General features: G+C 46.3%; 1 protein-coding gene across 2 annotated transcripts in view; it reads left to right on the forward strand.

Annotated features, from left to right (window-relative positions):
* Positions 1 to 24,536, forward strand: part of Ncald (neurocalcin delta) — a 357,614-nt gene that overhangs the window by 186,034 nt on the left and 147,044 nt on the right. The window contains exon 3 of one of the 2 annotated variants that reach the window (XM_005368114.3): positions 5,244 to 5,294. The exons of the other annotated variant lie outside the window; for it this stretch is intronic. The gene's annotated coding sequence lies outside the window, so the exon portion shown is untranslated. The remainder of the gene's footprint in view (positions 1 to 5,243; positions 5,295 to 24,536) is intronic. 2 annotated transcript variants of the gene reach the window in all.

The raw sequence follows: 24,536 nt of genomic DNA on the forward strand, positions 1-24,536 counted from the left end.
TCACCTTCTTATTTAGCTTCTCTAGGATCACGAATTATAGGCTCAATGTCCTTTATTTATGGCTAGAAACCAAATATGAGTGAGTACATCCCACGCTCCTCTTTTTGGGTCTGGCTGACCTCACTCAGGATAGTGTTTTCTATTTCCACCCATTTGCATGCAGTCCGTTTGCATCCCAGTCTTTTTATTTTAAACTGGGAACCGTCACTACTAGGGATGCTTCTGAAGAGTGAGTTGGCCAACTCATATAAGGGGTTTGGCTCTATACTTGTGAACAGTCAGTATTTGGTACTAATTCAGCATTGCAAGGCCTTTAAAATGCATTTGATTTCCTTTTAATCACCCTCCTGTAGGCATAGAAATATACACTATGTCAACAGATGTGTGCTGAGAAACTGGAATCATTTTTGAAAACCAGAGGCCATGGGGAGGATATCAGTGGCTTATAGAATGTTAGCTGCTGAATAAATAAATAGGCCTTGGGAAAGAGGAGGCGGGAGGCATGAACGGTCTTCCCAAGGCACTGCGGTGACTGGCGGCCCAACTCCCTGTGCTGCTGTTAGCTGCAGCTTAAATATCCGGAGAGAACCAGCTTCTGCCTTGTGCTTGGGCCCATCCATGGTGAGGAGAGGAGCGTGGGCCTGCTTGAGGACCAGAGCCACGGGGACTCAGGGCAGACAGTTCTAGAAGGCTCAGATGCTGACTAGACAAAATGACCCTCACACGGACATCTTCTGACTCCTGTTTAGCTTCTTCCCTGCCCACATTTAGGGTAACCCAGCACCCTCTCCCTCTGTCTTCCCAATGATTTTCTATGAGTGGCTTCTGCACTGTTGACCCGTTCATGTGGTCATTGAGTCAGCGCATGCTGACGGGATCTGTAGCAATTATCAGCTTACATCAATGAACCAGACATGTTTATGTCCTCAAAGACTTCCTTCCCAGTGGGGATAGACAGACAAAGACAAAAGAAATATACCCATCGTGTGGTAATGGGGCTAACGGTCAATGCCCGTGGAAAACTCCGAAGATGGAGAGGGTTGCCCTGCTCGTGAATCTGTCTCTTACCTATCCTCTTTTGATGACTTCATTTGTCTGTAGTAAATGACGAGCTGGCTTCTCTCCTTAGGAGTGAGCACTTCAGCGTTCCCTAGATAAGACACCCTCGTGATTTGACTACTGGGTGATTGCATTTTCCTTAATTGAGCCAGCCAAGCCCTTTCCAGAGTGTTCCATTGCAGGCGACCTGACAGAGGAGAGAACTGTCTCTGAGCCCTCCACGACCTCTGTGACATTTTGGAGCATGCTGGTTGTCTAAAGAAGACCTTTGTTTAATCCCATGCAGCCAATCTCTGTTCTCTGGAGTCAGGCTGGTTTCTTGGTGTCCATTTTAAATATATATGTGTGTGTGTGTGTGTGTGTGTGTGTGTGTGTGTGTGTGTGTGTGTTTATACATTCACTTTCTGGGTTTTAGATCAACTGTAGACTATAAATTAGAGAAGTAATCATGCCTTGTGACTTAAGTCACGGAATGATGACATCAGAATGAAGCCCAGCCCTGGGAGGACCTAGTCCAGGTAAAATGGTAGCAATGGCAGTAACACGGTTTTGTTTTATTTTGTTTCTAACAGAGATCAAACCCAAGACCTTGTGCATGCTAAGCACGCACTTGGTTACGGAGCTGCGCTAGCAGGCCCAGAAATGGTTTTTAAAAGACAAGTTAGAACCCTATTAAATCACTCTATCTATAGTTAATGCTCATGTTTACCACATTTGAAAGAGCCAGATTAATCCTCCTCTGTGGACTCAGGCTAAAAGCAGAAAGTGAGACGAGGCAAGGCTTTGAAATAGTTTTGTGCACTGGTGCGTCGTCTCTGTGGGCAAAGGCATCTTCTCCACAAATCCGACAGCCCGAGTTCAATCTCTGGAGCCCATGAGGGAAAGAGAAGGGACTCTGGAAGTCATCTCTGTCCTCGTCCCGCGTGCCACGGCACCCGTGCATGGTGCTGTCTTCTCGGCAATCATTTTTCGTTGAAATGAAAGAAAAATTGAAAACAATTATTAGCTGCCTCTGTAAAGCGTGGTGCTCAGATGTCCCCGCCTTGCAGGATGTGTGGCTCCTCGCTGACAAGGCTGTCCTTGACACAGCTTTGGTTCCGGTAGCCGTGTTTGAGATGGTCAGCTGTGTTGTGAGTATATTTAGCTTATGCTAAATGCCCCTGGGAAGATGAGCATCATCTGTTTTCAGTTTAATTGTGTTTGGGGCATGGTACATTTTTTCCAGATGAATAAATATCAAACATTTCCCACTTCCTGAGGAAAACTAGGATTGAATTTGAAGCATGAGTTATCAAACATACTTTAAATCCCATGAAAAAGAAATGTAAGGAGTGATGGGCCGTTTACAAGACTTTAAAAAGCGTATTGCTCTCTAAAAATGCCAGGTTTCAGATGAAAAATTGTATACATGCCTGATGGGCCGTTGACTCCTCCCATTCCTACTAGCGTGGAGGGATGGCAGGGCTGACCAGGGCTTGGCGGTAGTGCCTCAGGAATACTGCAGCTCCACAGTGCCTCCCCACAACACTGAAACTGCTCCACGTCATGCTCGATCCAGATGCTGACAGCCCCTAAAGCCTCCACAGCACACCAACTTCGAGATTTGCATATTCAAATAGAAAATATATTAAGCCTTATCACTGTCATAAAAGAGTTTGCTCTGGGCTGATGGAAAAGTCAATTTAACCAGCAACATTCATCTGCTTCTTCATAAACCGTAAAGCTTCCAAGCAGAGATCTTAAAGGAAAAGTTGAAGCCAACGGTAAATAGATTTAGGAGGATGACGGCATATTCCTCTTCGTGTGTCCACAGCATGTGGTCGTTCTGATCAACCTCCTGCTAACAGATGCTCAGGACCCCAGCCTCCTGGAGCTTCTATCATCTCCCATCCTTTGTCTTCCAAGTAGTAGCATAAATTAGGAAGGTGCGTAGCAGAACACTCTGGATGTGAATCGTCTCCCCTGGTCCCAGGTACATGTGTTGGTAAGTAGCACGTGTCTCTATGTAGAGTGGTCTGTAGGTAGACTATGGGTAGGTAGATTGCATTTAAGTGTACACTGGTCTGTAGGAAGATCTGAAGCCAGTGCAAAGGCTTAGAGAAAAGAGAATCCTCCTGGCCTGTGCTGCTGGCTTACCAGCTGCCCTGATCCTTCAGAAGCTCTTAGGTGTGATGCTGTGGGGCTCCATGGCGGGGTCAGATTGCTCACTGGCTTTGCCATTTCACCCTGCCCCCCGTAAATTCTCAAAGCCTGACATGGAGCTGACTATACATACTTTAAAATGTACAAACCATTGTGGATTTTCTTCATCATTTCCACACCCTAGGAATGAAAAAGCTTCAGAATGCCATCCTTAAAGTTATATGCTTGGATGTCTCCAAAATAACTGAGTTAAAGGACAGTCTATAAAAATCATCCAGTCATATTTTTTCTGTTCTAAATTGTGCTCAGAGAGATTTCCTTTCTTTAAGCCAAAGCTTTTCAATGGTGTCTATTAAATGTATAGACTTCAAGTGAGAAACTTACAAGAATCTGTTTTACATCAGAATTATTCTATGGCTGAAACTAAACATAAAGGAAGATCGGTCACTTCTGGAACACTCAAAGGTTCAATCGTTGGCCCGCTGAGATATATTGCCGCTGTTCTGTAGGCAAAGGTATAAGCTGCAGGCAAAGAAGCTCCGAGTTCTGTCTCAACTCCCTTCAGTTCTCTGCCAAGGCTTGGAAGAGCCCTTGGTGTACGGCCTGAGATGAGCATGGCCACAAATGTGGTGCCTCGCCAAATCCTCAACAGAACTCAGCAGTTACGTTTTCTATCACGTCAGTTACCTTTTCATGTCGAATTATTGCAATCGGTGTTTTAACTTTAAAACAATCAGGGAGGATGAATGATTGTACAGTCCTTGGGCTTTTACCCCCAGTAAAGGTAGCATTGATCCTTACTAATTCAGTGATGCCAGCTGGGATTTTTAAAGCAGATCTTCTTAGAGGGCTTTGGCCTCTTGGTAGCTTTGGAATTACATTATAGAGATCGATTGGATTGTCTAGACTGGTGGCCCCAGAGGTATTAAAATGTCCTTTCTTCAAAGAGAGGGCTTAAACTCCAGACACGTGTCCATTAGTGGTGGGGTCTGGAGACCCCATCTTCTGCCTCGGGCCTTTCTCCGCAGACTGCCCGAGTTGGTCTCCTCCCAGACGGCTCACTTGGATCCTTTCATTCTCCTGGGCTCTATTGTCCCGAGAATCTAACTTTCTGCTCTTAGTTATCTGCTTCCACCATGTGTTCCTGAGATAAAACCCAGCTTAGCAGGCTCAGTCAACAGGAGCTTTTTCCCAAGGAACCATCTACCATTCCTTACTGATGCTTTAAAATATTTATATGTGTGTGTATATGTGTTTTTGTGTGTGCACACGTGTATGTGCAATGTGCACATGAAGACCAGAGGACCACTGGGGGTGTCATTCCTCAGGAGCCGTTTACCTAGTTTGTGAGCCAGACTCTTCCATTTGGCCTCTAACTAGTCCCAGCAAGACTAGTTAGTAGGGTAGGCTAGTCATGGCAGGGCTAGTTAGTAGTAGGGTAGGCTAGCCACAGCAACTAGTTAGTAGTAGGGTAGGCTAGTCATGGCAACTAGTTAGTAGTAGGGTAGGCTGGTCACAACAACTAGTTAGTAGTAGGGTAGGCTAGTCCCAGCAAATCCAGGGCTCTGCCTGTCTGCCTCTCCAGCACTGGTCTCAAGTCTGTGTCATCATGCCTGGCATCTTTATGTGGATTCCAGGGATGAAATGTGGGTCCTCTGGCTGTGTGACAAGCTCCTTATGGGCTGAGCAATGTCCCCAGCACTGTGGATTGTGACTGCTCAGTGTATTATTTTCCAGTTGTGTTTTACACACGAGGAAGGCAGCTCCTTTGGTGCTAGGCGCTGACCCTGAGGACCCGTCTTCTCCGGTGTCCTTCCTCCTCAGGGCCTCAGATCCTCAGAATCTTCCAAGGATCCTGGAACTGTTAGGGAGTCAATCCCGGCCTCCCATGGTATTGGCTCTGTCTTGTGTCCTAGAAGAGCCTATTTTGTTGATCTGCGACAGTGACTCGGGAAGCCAAGCCTCCGGCGCGCCCCTTGAGCACAGCGAGGATGCCCCTGAAAGGTGTTGCTCACTTCTGTTCTGTTGCCTGTTTCTTTCAGATCATTCTCAACTCCGGTCCTGTGGAGCCTCCTGAAAGTGACAGCCACACAGTAAGTGCACATTTAGAATTCTCTTCTCGGCTGCACACGGGAACCTGTGTTTTATTCAATGCTTTCACAAAAATCGTTTCGTTCAAGTATTTTATCGGTGAACAGCACCAGAAGGAATGACGGTTTTATGTACAGGAGAAATACTGAGCCATCGCTTTAAAATTGATAGAACTAATAAATGGACAGAGATGAAAAAAATAATGCTCAGATTACCTCCAGGGATACACACAGCAACCTCCCCTGACATGTTAAAGCTGGGCCATCTTCCAAGTGGTATTTCAGACGGTGCCAGGCATCAATTATAGCAGAGCCTGGCACTTGACGGGCACATATATGTTTGGGGAATGTATAGATGGGTTGGGTGACTTGTCAGTTTGCGATAGCATCTCTGTGAGCCCTCAGTCCATATTGTGAGACAATGTGGAGCCTTGGGAAGTGCGCCAGCTGTGGATCTGGGTACATCTGGATCTGGGTTCTTCATTTCGATCCCCGACTCTGCCTCTTAGTGGTTACACCTATGTCAGCTCCTCTCTGTGGCCTGATGTCCTCTCCCTTACAGTGATTCTAATAGGACCTCCTCGTTGGCTGATATGATTGCCATTTAAAATACTTGTTAAAGTTTGATTTTATTTCTTATTGTTCTCTGTTTGGGGTTTGTTAAGACAGAATCTCACTCCACAGCTCAGGCTGTCTCCAGACTCACTATGGAGCCCAGGCTGGCCATGAACTTACGGCCCTTCTTTTGTCTCTCCCTACTGGGTGCTGGGATTATGGGTAAGAGTTGTCATGTCCAGAAATGAGGACATGACATGACGAGGGTAGGAACATCTGCGTGTCTTGTGTGGAGACTGAAGCACTGGTTTGCTTTCAAAGCATCGACACCCGCATAGCATTGAGCTCCCTGCCTAGAAAAACTCTGCTTCCCAGGTCTGTCCTACATTAAAAGCGGGGGTTCTTTGAGTAAAGGGTTGATGAAGACGAGGGCAGGAAATGCACAAGATAAGCTCATATCAATAAGAGACATCTTTAATCTATAGTGAGAAGGACACTTTACCTTTGGGATTTTCATCCCCACATGCTCCCTGACTCTAACCATGAGGCAAACATAAGACGAAGTCTAATATCTGTCTATTCTAAATGTCTGGTCAGAACTCTTTCGAACCATCAGTGTAGTTAAAACAGGCGATGTAGGGGAAATTGTCCCAGGCAGACGCCTAAGTCAAACTATGACTGAATGTCAGCTCGTATCATAGCCAAGTCGACTCTGGGGCGGACATAAAGCTAAGAAAGCAGGAATAAAGTGTGGAGCGTAGTTGGCAATGAGATGTGGTGTGCTTTATCATGTATTGGTTGTGATACACACCATTATTAACATTGGGATAGCTGAGCTTGGAGTCCACAGTTTCTCTCTGCCTATCTTCACAATGGTCCTATAAATTCTTAACTTATAAATATTGGAAGATTAAATTTTAATTTTTTAAAAGTGAAAGTATACCTCTCCCTCAAAGCAACAGCAAACAAACCAAGCCTTCTAATGTAAAAAAAATATTTTTATTTATGTGTATACGTGTGTGGTATGTGCACATGTGTGCAGTTACCCACAGAAGCTAGAAGAAAGTGTCAGATCCCCCCCCCCAGAGCTTGAGTCCCAGGCAGTTGTGAGCCACCCAACATGGGTGCTGGGAACCTTCAGGTTCTCTGCAAGGAGTCTCTCTGGACCATTGAGCCATCCCTACCACCCCCACCTGCTAATTTTTAAGTATGGAGAAGAAAATCACTTTGGTGTATAATTTGTTTGTGTTCAAGATTCCTACCTAGAGAAGTATATTCATCAATGAACTTTTAAATTACACAGGCAATATTCATTTATACAGCATTCAGCTATATTTATATCATCCTTGGAAAGAAGAACAAGTTGGGTGTGGTAGTGCATGTGTGTAATCCAGCACTCATGAGGCTGAGGTAGGAGGATCTGGAGTTCAGGATCTGGCTACATAATGGGTCCCTGTTTGGAAATCAAAAGTACAAACAGTAATAACTAGGAAAAAAAACAGGGAACAAAATAATTGTCAAAGCTGAAACATAATTATTTGAGTAGAAAGAGAATTAGAATTCTCTTGGTTCCTTCTGCCTCGCTGTGGCCACACACCTGACAGGAAACAGAAGGGAACAGATGCTCGTCTGACTCATGGTTTTGGAGAGATTGCAGCCTGGCATAGCGGGGAAACCAAGGCAAAATGGCTCCATCTGTAGAGGAGACAAGGCAACAGTATTTCCCCCGCAGACCATGAAATGGAGAAAGCTACCTGGAACCAGGGCTGGGAATAACCTCCAAGGGCTTGTCTCCGTTAACCCAACCCTGCCTCACCTCCTAAAGACCCCACAGCCTTCAAACAATGCACAAGTGAGGGCCTCGTGTTCAAAACATGAGCCTGTGGGACACTTCAAAGCCAAGGCATAACAGAAACCGTGAGTCTTGTTGTCTATTGCTACATAACAAACCACCACAAATACAGGACTTAGATCTGTTTCCATGCGCTGAGTCCGCGGGCAGCTAGCCCCAGCTTTGCTTACTGTCTCACAAGCCAGCTGTTCATCCCTCTGGTCCTTTATCAGGGCTCAAGGGTTTTGTTTCAGTTCGTGAAGTTACGAAATTCAGTTGCACTTGGAATACTGAGTCTCTGGTTTTCTTTGGGACTGTCACCTGGATCTGTCCTCGTCAAGGAACTACCCATCACCCCATGCTCTGTGACATTTCATAGCCCTGTGTCCACATGACAGCTTATGGTTTCAAAGCCAGCGGAAGACTCTCTTGTTTTCTGAGTTGGTGTCTTACAAAGCAATTAGGGAAATACCTACCCAGTTGGCATTACCATTGCTGGCTAAAGGTAATGACAGGCCAAGCCTGAACTTCACAGGCAAGGCTCACACTGAGGATCGCTCGAGGGTATACTTATGTGTATAGGTCATGAGTTGTGGGACATTGTGGGACATTGGGATCTCATGGCTGTTGGGATCGCTACCATAGTCAAGCAAAGCAGCAAAAGTCGGGATTAAAGGGATGTGCTCACTGCTTGCTTCTGAACAGATTTCTGTTGGAGGTAAACAAATGGGTTTGCCTCTCACCCCAAACTAACAGAGCCCTTCAAAGTTATCAGATGAGGGTTAGGATTACATGAAGATCAAGGCATCAGAAAAAAATACTTGAAGACAGTTCTTAAATGTATCACTGTATCTCTGACTAGTCTTTTTCTAGCACATAAATATGCTCTTGGCAACCATGTTTATGAATTTTGAGAACTCACTCAGTCAAAGCTCAGATAATATAATAGCACTGCCTGTTTTTCGTGGTTATTCATTTTAAGGCAATTTGGTTTTTTTTCATACTTTCATTTCAAACTTCTGTCCACTAATAACTAATTGGTAGAATGATATCATTAAAGTTGTATGTCTCATGCTTTACATGTGTTTGCGTGTTTAAAATATATTGGGTATTCGCTTTTGCAGACTCCTTATCATGAATTCTGAGTCCTTTTCTCATTAAATATCACACACAGAAACCGCTGGTGTTGCCATGGTTCTCCATAAATTACTGTAACCACTACCTACATCTTTGGCATCTCGGGTTATCTTTTTCTCATTTTGGTCTGCTGGCTCTGGGAAAACCGGATCATCGAGAAGCCCTATTGCATATTTAGGCTTCAGAAGTCACCTTCCAGCAGCTGCTTGACTGGAAATAAACTCAGGACTCTGCCAGCATCTGTGGGTGGGCTTGGGTCTCGTGATCGCTGTCCGGAGAGTCCCTGATGAGGCCACTAATAGCCAGTGAGGGGACACAAAGTCTTTGCTATTTAGGACTCAGATCTGCAGCTGTCTTGATGGAGGCCTAAGGTGAGGCAAGGGGGAAACACACATTGGAAGTCATTCGGCTAAGACACTGCAGGAAAACCGGATTCCCATGGTCCTCCTGCCTCCCTTCTCTCCTTTCCCAGTCTTCTCCCCATTTCCCAGCTCACTCACAGTAAGCCCCGGGCTGTAGATGTTGGCTTTCCTTGTGCCAAGGGCTCTAAAGGGCTGTGTTCCAGAGCAACGGAGCCTAATAGACCGTGGCTATTGGTGAAATAACTCATTTATCACCAAAAGGTCAACGCTTCCTCCCTTCCTTCTCTTCCGCTTTGGGGTTGTTTTCTTTGTAGGAACTAAATAAAGGTGTCTTGTTAAAACATATAGACAATAGTGGAGGTAAAAACAAGTCACCTTTCCTGCCTGGGGCAAGCGCATGCAGGGATGTGTTTATCTCTGGGTGAGAGATGGTGAGTCTTCCTCAGGCTGCCTCCAGTGGAACCATCTAGAATCCCCCTCAGCTCCTGACCTCTGGTGTCACTCAAGCTCTTCCGTGTGTTTCTTTCCTGGGTGGGGCTTGGGATCACCCAACAGTGTCCTCAGATTTATTTGACACATACCTTAATGTATAAATCTGGTAACTCACCTCTTACTGAAATTCTGGATGTGTTTAGCTGACAGTTGTAGCAATGATCAATAGGCTTTGTGTGGGAAGATGGTTTGCTTTGAAGTGCAGCATTGTATTCGTAAGACCTCAACAATGCATCTGCCATCGGGTTTTTGTTTCTGGAGACAAACTAATGGCGTTTTGCTTGTCAGTGATTAGGGAGCGCCCAAGCAGCAACTGGAGCAGGCAGTGCAAGCTCACGCTGTAAACAAGACAGACTCACCCACTCATGTCGTTTCTCTGTATCCGATACTGCCCCTGAGACTGTGTCTCCGGCAGAGCTGACACCACCCCCTTCAAGTCTGACCTCTTCTTTCCTGAAGTTCAAATCACACAGATTCTGAGCTTCCTGCCCCGACTTTCTCATGGGTTGCTTGCTGCTGGGACAGTTTCTCTCAAAGGACTATACAATCTTTGAAAAGCAAGAACTTAGAAGTTTGCTTGTGTTTAATAACGTAACACTAAACTCCGTGTCCCCGGTGCTCGATGTCATTAATTCTCATCCCCCCTTCTTCTTCCTCTTCCCCTCCCGTCCTCCTCCTCTTCCTCCTCTTACCTAACAGAGTTCTTACAATGGAGTATGGTACAACCTCTCCATTTCAGGAGCACAAACACCGGTAGGCCCAGCAAAGCCTCCACACCTGTTCTTAGGGCCACCCCGTCTTCCTTGTCTGCCCATCCTCAAGCCCCTACCTTTCTTTCCAGGCATCTGTTCTACATCTCAGCCTCTGGATCTTCTCCTTGAGGGCATTCCAACTGAAAATTAGCTGTCCTAAGTGGATCGTGTCCTAAGAAATCATGAGTCACATGACTTTAAGACCCCAAAGTAATGTACCTCCAATGTTGAGCTTCCTGACTCTGGAAACATGGAAGTATTTTTTAATCCATCTGTCTCCCCTTAAAACATATCACAAATGCAGTTGCTTATGCTGAGAGCTGTTTGAAAAGTGGAAACCCAAACTCCTGCCGTTTGGGTCAGATGCTCTGGGGCAGGGAGGGTCAGGCTGCTCCACAGCCGAGGAGGCTGACGGGAACTAAAAGAGAGCTTTTCTCATTTTGCGACCCTGGCTTCCACTCCCCGTCTTTCTGCTTACTGACCATAAGTCCTTGGGCAAATTTCTGAGTTTGGAGGTTGAGGTCAAGAGCGGGACCACTGAGCAAGAAAGACAGCAATGGAGGCGGAGATAGGAGGATGTCACAGAATAGCGCTTGCCACCTTCTAGGAAGCAATGAATGTTGGCCCATGGCTGTGCCTGTTCAGCCGTGGCACCTCTTTCATCCCTGGTCCATTCTTGGAAGCACCTGATGGGGAGTGTTCTCACCCCAAGTGGGAGATGCCAAAGACAACACTGCAGCAGTTCAGTTGGAGGTCTGGCCTGCTCATGATTCCAGAGCCAGGTAGCCTCTCATTCTGTGAAATAAACCAGGCTTCCAGTGGGGCGAGCAGAGGGGGTTAGGGGGCAGAAGGAAATAGGAAGCAAAGGACAGCTTGCTCGTTTCCAGAGTTCCTGTTCTCCCTAATCTCATAGGGTAGAAATAGAGACGTGTTCTTTATCATGCCTGCTCATAGAAACTGCCCTGCTCTGACCGACTGCTATAGATAACTTTAATCATCAATCTTCCTCCTCCCCGCTCCTCCTAACAGGTTTCAGGCTTCAGTTTGTTTACATAATACTTAGCATGTATGACTCTGTTATGATCTGGTCTGTGTAGGTTTACTCCATGTGGCTTGTCTAAAATTATGGCTTCCTATAAACTCTTGCTTAGCATGCATCTTATCATCGCAGCTGAGGGATAAAGGTGGCTTCCTCCTTGATTGAAGCCTTGTGTTTCCAAGTCTCCCTTCTCCTGTGGTCTGTGCGGCCTTCAAAGTCAGTGTCTGCTCTCTCCTTTTACCCCACACTTAGTCAACAGTGGGCGTATTTGGAAAGATAAAGGATCCTGGATCTTTCTAATGTGTTGTTATATAATGTGTTGATTATAAGAGTTATATGGGGACTCAGTATGCGTATGTGCATGTATTTTTATTGCCAAGGATGTGCAAAGGAAGATGGGACTGCCGTGGCTTGGAATGCTCCAACTCAGTGCTGTTGGGGTCACTAAAGGAAGCAGAGACTCAGGGAAGCTCCAACTGCCTCCCTCCCCCCCCCCCCCCCCAGCTAAAATGCTGGTCATGTTGCTTGGAAAGAGAAGCAAACTCCTCAACCCAAGCGTATAAAATTAGAAGGATGTAAAAGCAAGCCTACTGCCAGAGGGGAGGGGTTGGTAGAATGGGATGGATCCTCACAGCCACCTGGTGTGTGATTTAACACTGCTCTGAGTTTTTGTTCCATGATATTTGTGACTGGGTTTCTTCCTAGTCCCTTATCAAAAGCAGCGTTTTTATAAACGGGTGGATGTTTTCCTTCTGTTCTTGTTTACACCGTCCCATCCTGCTCTTTACAAGATTGGTCTCTCACACTCTGCCTGGGGTGTTTTCTATTATTGTGTAGCTAAAATTGCCAGAGGAGTCTTTAAGGCACTCTCTTTGGAGAGGCAGGGGAGCTGTGCTACCCTGCAGGCTCTCTCTCTCTGCGTGGTGCAGCGTCTCCCCCACGAAAGGGGCACATAGCTATTATGAACCTGTGACCAGCTGTGAAACTTTGCACATCCGAGTATTTTGAATGCTTGAATGTATCTGTTGTGTATCTCATGATAGAGCTCACGTGGGCTGGTGCCTAGGGCCGAAGGAGGCATGACTCCTCAAAGTGGAGCCCTTCCTACCTTCTTCCCAGCTTTGTGTTATTGCAATGAAGTTATTGCTTCCTCTCCCTGCTCGTTCACACCCCTCCTGCATCTTCATCCTTCTCACCCATTGCCACGGTCCTAGCCTCCGTGTTCAGATGGTGGCAAGGGATGGCGGCACCCAGGACCCACTGGAAAGGGAAATTGTAGGTTTGTCTTGATGTTTCTGAAGCGTGGAAGCCAGAAAAATAACATCTCGAGAAGCACTGCTTCGACTCCATCTGCTCTCCTCCTAGCTGTGATGGTTCTTTGTACCCAGAGACCCAGCTTAGGCAAATGGGTAGAGTCAAGTTTGCCCTTGACTTTCTGGAGTTTCTTCCCGGCCTCACCTTACCAGGAGCCCTTTCCACGCTCTCTGTGGCAGGTCCCCTCCTCTGCTTCTGTTGACACTTCACGTGCCACAGACCTTTGTCATGGGGCAGATGCTGTTTCACCTTTCTGTGTCTTCCCTGTGTGCTAATTTCCACCCCCCACCAAACATCTCAGTTATTAATCCTCAGAAGTAGAGCTCTCTAACCTGAACTGGGCACTGCGATACAGATCGGTGCTATTGGAGCACTCTGGTGTAGATTAGGAGCATGGAGAGCCTGTGGTTTGCAGATTCCCATCCTAGAGAAGGCAGCAGCTGTCACAGAGGCTTTGTAAGTGTCTATCTGTAAGAAGCAGGGTGACAAGAAAGGGACCCAGTTCCAAAGCTCAGAAGAGAGATAGCAATGGGTAGGTGGCTCTCTCTAAGAGTCAGTGACTTGATATCACAGAGATATAAGATGCTAACGTGAACTTGACGGTATCTGTACCTGGAGACACTAAGTTTGTGCAGAAGTGACTTCTTGACATCAGTTCCTAACGACTTATTTAGTTACTTCAATCTGTTAATGCGGTTCCTTTTTTTAAAAAGACTTAGTTATTTTTATTTCATGAATGTTTTGCTTACATGTACATGTGATACCCTCAGAGGCTAGAAGAGGGTTACCAGCTACTTTGGAACTGGAGTTACAGATGGTTGTTAGCTACCATGTGAGTGCTGGGAACCCAACCTGGGTCCTCTGCAAAAAGAGCAAAGTGCTCCTAACCACTGAGCAATCTCTCTGGCCCACAATATGATTACCTTCTAACTGATTTGCTCTTGTAATTCTGCAAATAGTATATATTTGCCACCAATCTACATGTGTCCCTTTAAAAGCAATCTACACTTAAGTCTGAATGTGACCCAATAGGGCAAGGCCTTAGATTGTGTCCTGAAGGCCCCAAGGTGGCCACAGGACAATGAGCTGAGAAAGATCACATCGGAGCAGGCTCTGGGCACTGGCCGGGGGTGTGGACTTCACACACTGGCTAGTGAAGAGCTTCTTCAACCAAGGGAGCGACACCCCCACACTCAGACTTTAGGGTGCTCATTCAGCGGCCATGTGTGGAGATTACAAGAAAAGAGAATAGAGATTATGGAACTAGTTAAAGCCAGTTTCAAAAGAGTGGTAGGATTTAATGATGGGCTCAAACCTACAGGTCCCAGGAATATGGAAGAGAAGGCGGATTTGAGAGCCATGGTTGCAGTAAAGCCAACCAAGATTTGGCCACTGGAAGAGGGAGGGAAGCGGGATCTGGAGCTGATGTAATTGGAAGGCCAAAGAAGATAACAAAAACTAAGGTTTCGAGGGAGCAAGATTGGGGTCATAGCAGAATCTCCATTTCAAATGAGTTCAGACATGCTATAAATATCCACAGAAAAACACAGAAATGAGAAAAGGAGGGGGAAGAGGTGAAAGGGAGAGAGCAGCAAAGGCTGGGGGCAGAGAGGAAGATTTAGTCTTTGTTTTTTTTCTGGGGAAAAAAGTTATTACTGGAGCCACAAGATAGAAAACCAAAAGGAGAAGTTACAGATAAACTCTGAAGAAACAGATACAGTAGTTGTCAGATTAAAGAGTAGGGAGCCCGGAACTGAGCCTCAGATGGAAAAGAATACTATTTCAGTATCAAAATTCCCAGACGAAATTTTAGACTATATATACTAAAAATCTTTTAGTGTTGATCTAAAATTCAATTTAACTAAAAATTTAGTATTTTTGTTTGGCTCGATCTGGCAACTCTAGACAGTGGTGATACCCTCATTTATACATTGGCCAGAAGAGGAGGGGAGGAAGAGACGATAGTGAGCCTAGGAATGACACACAGGTCCCAGGAAAAGTCCGGAAGTTGCTGCTGCATGGCCACAGAATCAAGAGGCACAATATATTAGAGCTGAGAAGGGTCAAACCCACTGCCCCGGACTGTTGGGAATCTGTAGGCAGCTTGTGGACAGCAAATGGAGAGCCGGCTGCCCTAGGTGAAGGAGTAGAGGCAGCGAGAAGGAACCTGTGTCCTCCGATTAGGAAGCAGGTAGGCAGCAGGAGGAGAGCAATGTCTGTTAAGGCGGCAGAGAAGAAGGCAAACCTTCAGGATTGAGGGAGGCCGAGGAAGAGCCAGAGAGGCAGACTCAGAATGAAAGAGGGGCAGTGGGGAGGTGTGGGAGCCCTGGGAGGGGGGTTATGAATAGATAGTGGATTGATACTTGCAGGGGGCTGCACCGTGTTCACCCGGTTCCTTGGAGGAAGCAGCAAGCAGGGAAAAGATGTGGTGTTAAGAGGCAGGAATGTCATAGAAAACCCTTCACGCACAGCTAGACTGGATCATCGGGAGAGAATGAGACAGAGGCAAAATTGGGGAACAGAAAGGAAGGCTCAGGCTCAAAATAAACCCTATTTGTTGATTGTGGGAGGGATAAGCTGAAGAATGCAGAGGGGCTTGCAGCTCATCCAAGAAGGAGCGCTTTGTCTCCCTCCACATGTGTTTTCTTTCTATTCTAGCAATCCACATCAGCTCACAGCAGGTGGAAGCGCTCACCAGGGAGAGAGCAATAACAGAAGCAGAATTAAACAGGCTCTCTCTTCTCCATTTCCTCAAGCCCAGAGATCCTGACCTGCACACAACCAGGGTTGTTTGTCCACATCCCCAGTTTAGAAAAGGCACAGCAGGCATGGTGGGGGCGGGCATGTTTGGAGTCTTGTGGAGTCCTAATCTAGCGTTCTTGCCATCATGTAGACCATGTCTATGTGATCAAGGGCCTTGCCATGTCACACTCAGGTATCAGGGACTGACAGATCGATATGAACACCCTGATCCCATCACCCTTCTGCGCACTGGAAGCAGTTGGAAGTTCTGCAGGTGGGAAGATGCGGTCAAGCCTGCAATTTCGCAGCCTCTTTACCTCTCTTCTTGCAAGAGCAGAGGCGCTGTGTGCATCCCTGGGAGGGAGCCTTTACAGAGCTGCAGAAATGAGAGATAGAGAGACCAGACAGTTATTTTGAGGAGGGGGTGGGGTGGTACTGCCTGCTGAAGCTCTCCTGCCTCCAGATAACATTTCCAGTCCTGCTGGAAAGTACTTTCTCTTCCTCCCTGTGGCCCCAACACAAAGGCACAAATGAAATTCCTAAAAGCAGACACTGCTGTCTGGTTATTTTTAGTATTTGATGTTAGTATTTATCAAGCTTTGCAGTGCTAATTTGTCCTCCCACCCATTTATCTTCCTGCCTCCTTGTGCTGGGCTTAGAAGAGACTCACAGGAGAAGCAGCTGGTGACCTCGCAGAAACATGTCCTAGAGAGAGGAGCCCGGGTCTTTAAAATCAATCTTCTTCACCCCTGCTTTGCAGAGAAGAAAGCTGGAATCTGCTAGCCATGGGAGCAATAAAAACATTGGTGAATTCAAACCCATTAGACTGTCTGGGTAGTATATTTAGTCGGGTCAAGTACCCTGATAACAAAACTTGGTTCAGGAGTCCTCCCATGCGGAAGGTTCAGGAGTCCTCCCATGCAGAAGATTCAGGAGAACTCCCATGCAGAAGGTTCAGGAGTCCTCCCATGCAGAAGCTGCCATGATGCTGAACTGAACCAGAGGCCAGGTTAACAATGAGTCTGAGAGAAGCAGATTCCCAGAAGAGAGAGAAGGAAAGCATCCATGTTAACAGCTGGGCTTGAGACAACAAGAAGGCTGGAGATCAACTGGGCTAGCCTGGGACTAGAGCTTGAGACAACCAGAAGGCTGGAGATCAACTGGGCTAGCCTGGAACTAGGGCTTGAGACAGTATAAGGCTGGAGATCACTTGGGTTGACCTGAGACTGGGGTTTGAGACAGCCAGAAGGCTGGGGACCAACTGGGCTAGCCTGGAACTAGGCAGAGGAAAATGCTGTGCCCTAAGAAACTGCGGCTGAGCACTGACACCCCACCCATTGCTGCCTCAACCTCCTGCCCTGGAAGGAAAGCCAGAACATACATATGCTGGCATAGAGGAGCTCCAGGAAGCCTTCTAATGGAGAGCTGTGGGACATTTTCCGAATACAAAACACTTGGCTCTTGGGCCCCTTTCCTACCCATCCAATGTCTTTAGCTCCCAGGAAGCAGGCAGGAGTGGGTTTCTCTGGTATTGCTGTGGTGTAACAGCCTTGGGCACACATGGTAGGTGTGTCCTGGTTAGTTTTCTAGGAACTCAACACAAGCTAGAGGATGTCTCAGTCAGGTCGGCCCATAGGCAAGTCTGTAGGGCATTTTCTCCATGAATGATTGGTATGGAAAGGCCCAGACCTCCAAAGAATGTGCCTCCTCCAGAGAGGTGGTCCTGAGTTGTATAAGAAAGCAGGCAGAGCCAGCTACAAGGAGCAAACCAGTAAGCAGCACTTCCCCCATGGCCTCTGCTCCAGTTTCTGTCCTGAGCTCTCATCCTGACATCCTTCAAGGATGAACAGTGATGTGGAAGTGTAAGCCATATTTTCCTAATATTTAAATTAAAAATAGAATGCCCAAAGCAGTGTGTCAAAAGAATAACGTAAACCCCACTTTAAGATTTATATACAGCAATCGATTAATTGCCGTAGTCAGGACTACATAATACCAGCATGGGGCAGTAGATGCATTGGCAAGAGAGCCTCAGAAGACCTGGAAGCTGTCCGAAGTGCTAGCCCAGTGCTTTGTGGTTGGTGTGTCAAAGTAATTCAGTGAAGAAATATTCTCTCAGATGAGTAGTGCTGGGGATAGCTAGATATCTCGAGAGGTTTAGGCTGGCGAGCCGGGTCAGTAGGTAAAGATGTCTGCCCCCAAGATTGACGACCTGAGCGTTATCTCAAGGACCCAACTCTCCTCAGTTGTCTTCTGACTCCACTCATGTCTGTGTTTCACACGCATGAGCACACACACACTTACACACGTGTGCACACATTCTCTCTTGCACCCACACATACACAGTGTAGTTTTAAAAATTGACCAACAAAGATTTAAATATCAAACGAAAACAAAAGCTTCAAAACGCAGCACTTTATATCGCCCCATGTGGATCTTAAATTTGAACATAGAACAAAACTTTCAGGAGGAAACCTTCAGGACCCATGGGTTGCTCCCGAGTCCAAACACGATCCACAAAAGTAAAAAAAAGAAAAATAAATAAATAAATAAATAAATAAATAAATAAATAAATAAATAAATCTGACTGCATCCAAATTAAGATGAAAGGCTGGAAGATGAGGAGATGGGAGAAATCGGCTGAACGTGAACCTGACAAGAGACACCTTTGAAGTAGGCAGAGGACTCAGCACTCAGCAGGTGCATAGGAGCTGTAGGACTCTGTGGGGGAATGAAGGGAGACTGGAGACATTTCACTGTACAGAATTCAGTGATAGCCAGCGCACCCTCCCATACTGGGGAAATGAGATGAAGACAGCCATGGGGACAGCGCTACACTACTGTCAGAACAGCAAAGTAAGCAATAGTAACAACGCGAAATGCTGACGAAGATGTAACACTCCCTGCAGTCTTCCGCTCTTGAGAGGTCCTCTGGAAAATACCGCGACCATGTCTTAAATGTAAGTATGCACTTACCATATGACCTGGAAGTCACTGCACCACTGCCGGGAGCAGTCACCCTAAAGCAATTGGGACAGATACAGATGAACTATTGTACATAGTTGTTCGTAGCAGCTTTTGTAAAAGCCCCAAATTCAAAACAAATATAGTGTTCTATGGAGGGAAGTGGGCAAGCAAACTGTGGGACTCTCGTTCCGTGGAACGTCACTCAGGTGGGAAAAGGATTAAATGGTTGGTATCTGCAACAACTTGGAAGAATTTCAAAAATGCTTCGCTGGATGTGTGTGTGCGCGCGCGCACGCAAGTAAACAGTATCGCTGTTTATAAATATACATGTTTCTGTGTAATACAGCCGCATGGCTATGTTTATTGACATCTGTACGGGACAAAGTTACAAAGGGGGAAGCTAGAGAGGTCTCCAGGATTGGACAAGACTCTAAAATGTTGGACGGTGAGGCCCTGTGCTTTTGTGGGGCCCTTCTGTGTCTTGGGTACACAGATGGTTACGAAAACATATATATATATATATATATATATATATATATATATATATATATATATATATGACAAAGGCATGCCAAGCTACAAAAATTCACAGTGTATGCATTTGCCTAAGCAAGGCACTGTTCAGTTTTGCTGTTCTTGTGTTTTATTTACTTTATAATCAGATGATTCCCTTTTTCTCATTCCCTACACTTCTAAAATCCCCCGGGATTTGTATACAGTTGTTTCGTGTTGTCTAGCCTTTTACCAAATAAATATGGCATTATTCTGTTGATGGATATTGTTGTTAAGTCTAGCTTCTTGCCATTTTGAATAAAGGTGTTAAAATATACCATATATATAATATATATAAAAATGTGGGTGGGTGCAAATACTCAAAAAAGCTCATCCTGTTCTATCGGTCTGTTTGTATTACTATAACAAAATGTCCAAGACTGGGCCATTTACAGACAAGATGACTTTCCCACGGTTCTGGAGACCAGAAAGTGCAAGGCGAAGGTGCTGGGAGGTTCGATTTCTGGGAGTCCCATCTTTGCTTCCACAGGGAATCCTTGACACAGCATCCTCAGGAGGGAGCAGATGCTGGATCCTGCAGCCAAACAGTAGACAGGCAGAAGGACATGGCGGTTTGCACATGGAGCCTTTGCACAGGGTGCTGGACCTACAGCCCTTAATGGTGTTGCACTAGGAATGAAGCTTCAGCCTGAATCGTGGGGGCACACGTCGGGCCTGCCCCAGCCCCGGACGATGTCGGGAGAAGCAGACTTGCTCAGAAGGGTGTGTGAGCCCTCAGTTCCCTAGAATGAAGTAGCTTCTGTGCTGCTATCAATTCACACCCACAATAAAGTCTAATTTGCATTTTCATGATGCATGCAATTTCTGTTTCTCATCTGCCCATGTGCCATGCCTGTCATGATGACGCATGCGCAGTTGCTCGGCTTTTTTCATCTGCCCATGCACCATGCCTACCTTTCTCCTCTGTGGCATGCCTGTTGGATCTATTGCTTGCTTTGGTATCGTGTTGTTTTATTTAAATGGCTGATTCATAGCATTTCCTTATATAATTTGGAAAGTGGTGTTTGGCCTATATGGGTTTTTTAACTTTTATATAATATATATAATTTATATAATAATATTTCATTATTTTGGGGTGGTATGGATGGGGCTTATGCACCTGACACACACACAGCACACTTCTGGAGGTCAGAGGACAATTTTCTGAGTTGATGCTCTCCTTCCTGGGAATAAAGGCAGGCCCCCAGCCTTGGGGGCAGATAGCTTGATCTGCTGAGCCCCCCACAAGCCTCTCCTTTTAAACTTCTTTCTCTTACCTTAACATTCCCTTTACACATACGGTAGTCTTTCTTTCTATGGTTAGCACTTATATGCCTTGAAGAGTCCTTTCCCATTTTTGAGGTCAGAAAAAATGTCATTTTTTTGATCTCCCTCTAAACATTTTTTAAGCCTTTTTGCTTTTCACAGCTAAACCCTTAATCCCCCTGGAATCAGTCTTTGGTATGGTTTCTTCTTGGCTGGGTAAGTTATTTCAACTTTCATGGGAGCTCTGATAGCTGTTAATAGCTCAGTGAATGAGAAAATCAAGGAAGAAACCTCCTCCGTCACAGGATTTGGGAAGAGGGCCTCCTCTCCCCTAAACACCCTGGAGAGAAATTATATTGAAATAAAACAAGTGTCCTTTGCTTCAGCAAAGGAAGGTTTGCTTTAGCCAGAGAGAGAGAGAGAGAGAGAGAGAGAGAGAGAGAGAGAGAGAGAGGAAGGAAAGGAGGGTGGGAGGTGAATCTTCTACCACCATTTGAACTATAATTTGAAGAGTATATCAAGTCATTTAAATAACCTACTTGTTGCTTGATTTTCCTTTTTGACGCCAGGGTCTCATGTAGCCCAGGCTGGCCTTGAATTGAGCTTTGTAGTCAAGGGTTACCTAGAACCCCTGATCTTCAGGAACTGGGAATTACAGATGTGGACTGCCAGCCTGGCTTAGAAACTTTGGAGAAGGACCCACATTTCTGCCTTAGTAGGACTCAACAATGGATGAGCATGTGAAGGGTTTTCCTGTATGGTGTTCAGAGGATGGAACACTAACCTAACCTAGTACCTAGTGCAGTGCCTAACCTAGTACAGCAGTTATCAGTGGCTGGGAGACATGAGTGCAAGCCACGGATTCTCACTATCTCACGATCAAGGTGGTTGTGAAAATTTCTTGGTGCAGGACTATGTTCTGTGGCCTATAACAAGACCCTTCTAGAATGGCTTACACAAACAGAGCTTTCTTATTCTCAAGTGCCAGTCCAGGAGCAGGCTGGGCAGGCCAGTGTGGTGGCATCGTTTGATTTAGGTCTTACACTGTGTGGCTTTTACCTTGTAACCTCCATCCACACGTCCAGGACCCCACGCTGGCTCACCACCCCTCCTCCTCAGCTGAAAGTCCCTTCTTTGAACAAAACTAGTGTTCTGGAGGGAGAGAGGCAGGCTGACATTGGGGAGGCAGCCGGCAGCATCTGTCATGATCTCTGCTTCCAGCGCTGATGTCTGCCCACTCTGGCAGAGCTGTCTGGATGGCAAAACGAAAGACGGAAAGCAAAGGAATCTCTTCACACCATAGAATGTATTTCGTAACCGCGAAGGAGTTCTGAGTCATTTCCTCGGGGAGTAAAGCCCATGTTGATAGAGAATTCTAGTAAAGCAAGGCCTGGGAAATTCAGAGCCATACAATACATACAGAGCCTTGCTCTTCCTGGTTTGGGCAGCCGACAAGCCAAGGCCTAGTCTAGTGTTTTTGTGGACACATGTGTTAGCTGTCAACATTCCAGCTCATTGTCAAGCCTTGCTGTGGTAGAGATGTCTGGCTTCTTTCCACATCTATCCGTTCCTCCCTTGCTCTCTCTCTAAGAACCCCGAATGCCTCTCCGTGTTGTTTTTATTTATGTTGACCCGAGTTTCACCTCTTGGGATAAACCCGGGTTAGCTGAAGTCATTCTGTGTATTAGACTTGACCAAACGGTGATGGACAGGTTCAGCCTGAGTGACGCTGGGGTGTTTGGGGAGGACGATGAGGCTGATATCCTCTCCGGTGACTGAAATCAGAGCCATGGCCTGAGAATAAAGCCAGCCTACAGGGAACAGCTGTGCCAAGAGAGCCGCCAGGGAGCAAACTGTACAGTGCATTTCTGTTTTCCCCAAATCAGCCTGACTCCGGTCTGATTTTGTTTCTTTTTTCAGCTGAATGTTCCAAACTATTTCCTTGTTTTGTTCTTTCATATAAGTGAACTTGAGTTGTGCGCTTCCTCGCCTACACAGGATCCCTATACTTTTATTATTTTATATAAACCCTGTGGTTTGATAACGTATTATTTTATGTATCTCTATGTCTGTGTGTGTGTACACTGATCCATAAATCCGTTTGCTTTGAAGCTGATAGTCTTTGGCTATCACTGAGTGCACACGTTCCCCCCCAGAGTTGCATGGCCGGAGTGGCATCTGTCCAGCACACTGAGACCACGAAAAGCCCAGCACCGCTCTTTGAGGGGACTGTGCCTACGACACTTACCCTGAGTACTTTGATCCTGTGGCCAGGGAGGCTGAGCTGCGATGGTTCTCATAGGTGTATTTCCTGCTTCCTGTTTGCAAAGAAGACATAAAAGTCACTTCAGCTTTCTTGCTGCTGCCAAGCGTTCTGGTAACGCGGTCGCTGGCTGTCAGGGGTCACAACTGCAGAGCCGCACCTGCTGCTCCTGAGAAAAGTGGCCTGGAGAGGGAGTGTGGAAGCCCAATGTGCTGGGACCGAGCCATGTGAGGTCTTCCTAAGCTCTCAAGAGGCCTGGATTTTTAGACTGGGTAAATTCTGATTTAAAGCGCACAGATGTTTGTGCTGGTAAGATGGCTGAGTCTTCACATTTGCATCTGGTAAACTGGCTTATGTCTGTCCCCAGAGCTTTGCCAAGGGGGAGGGGGCATTGCCGCGGTTGGCTTGAGGAATTTAGACAGTACCACAGGCAAAGCTGAGCATTTATTCTAGCTCTCCGAGAAGACAAGAAAAACCTGTTCTGGTCTATGCAACTGACTAGATGGGAGCCTTATTTAGGTATCACATTTATGGAAACAAAGCAAGTCAAAAAGCAAAATAGATTTAGCAGTGGAGTGAAAGACTGGCTGTTGCTTCCTAGGGAAAGATGAATGCATCCCCCCCCCCCCGTACCTCTCAACTCTCCCGTTTGGCATGGAGAATCGAGTCTACCATACTATGTTGGGATTTTTTTTCTGATTTGGAATGAATCTGCTGAGAATCTCCTACAGTGCGGTGAGGGGGGGAGGGGCGACGGCAAAAGTGAGTTTCCTGCCAAGATAGGAGCAGGGTCGCTTCCTAGTTTGTTGACATCAGTCTCAGCCATCCCATTGGTTATGTAGGAACCCGTCTCTTCAGGAAGGGAACTCTACTCGTATGTGAGTTTCTTGGAAAATGGTCAGAGTAAGCTAATGGACCCAGCTGAGAACCCACCGATATTTGGAGGCAGGCTAAAATCGCATAGGTGTTGGCAACCGTGTGCTTGTCTATGTGTGTGTGTGCTGGAGTCAAAGCATGCCTGTTAATCTCACGTGTTCTTGGCCAAACAGTTTTGTGTGAGCAGAAAAATGGCAAAAAATAAAATAAATAAGGGCAAGACTAAAAGGGTTTAATAAAAAAAAAAAAAGTTGGCCTTAGAGGGAAGGATACCAAGTCTATGGAATGAACTTCTAGCCCCTCTCAGGTCTCTTTGAGTTATGCTTCGCCTTGGCCACACAGCTCACTACCTCATCGGGGTGAACTGAGAAAGTGAAAGTAAAATTCTGTGTTCCAAATTCACTAGGCTGATTCCTTTAAGGAAACCTGTAGGCCAGTGTGAAGTCATATTTGAATTTGATGGGTTTCCCCTGCTGGCACTGGAGCTGAGTCTCAGCCCATGGTGTTTCTCCTGGAGGCAGAGAAACAAAACTGCGCATTAACAGCATGGAAGCTGGAGGAGTGCTTTCTTCCTGCGACGCGTGAGCTGCTCGTGGATGTCATCACACTAGACGTGGCAATCATTCTGACGTCAGTCTAGAACATCATAGAGCACGCTTGAGAGTCAACACGGGAATTCCTCTCCTTAATGTGGGAACGTGGGCAGGAGTCACAATAACGCTGTTGGCTTCTAGGGTTGTTATCTTTGTTGTTTGTGACATGGTCTCACTATGGAGCCCTGAGTGGCCTAGATCAGACTCCTGCCTCGGCCTCCTGAGGACTAGGGCTTTGCCTGGCTAGGCGTCTGGTTGCTCCTGCCCCGCCCCTGCATCCTCATCCCCCTTGTGTCTGCGGTCTCTGCTGAGTCTGTGGTGTGGATCTCTTCCAGAGTGAACCTAAAGAAGGTTCAGCTTTCTCTCTGGTTCATATGGGGAGCTCCCAGAACCACAAGTTCACACATGGAGCATTGGCCATACCCAAAAAAGACTAGTTAGGTGAGAGATTGACAGGCAAGCTCTCAGAGAGTGAAGAAGCCATTCTTGGATTGACAGCTCATG

Source organism: Microtus ochrogaster, unplaced genomic scaffold (genome assembly GCF_000317375.1).
Source record: "Microtus ochrogaster isolate Prairie Vole_2 unplaced genomic scaffold, MicOch1.0 UNK29, whole genome shotgun sequence".
In the NCBI taxonomy this organism is placed as follows: Eukaryota; Metazoa; Chordata; class Mammalia; order Rodentia; family Cricetidae; genus Microtus; species Microtus ochrogaster.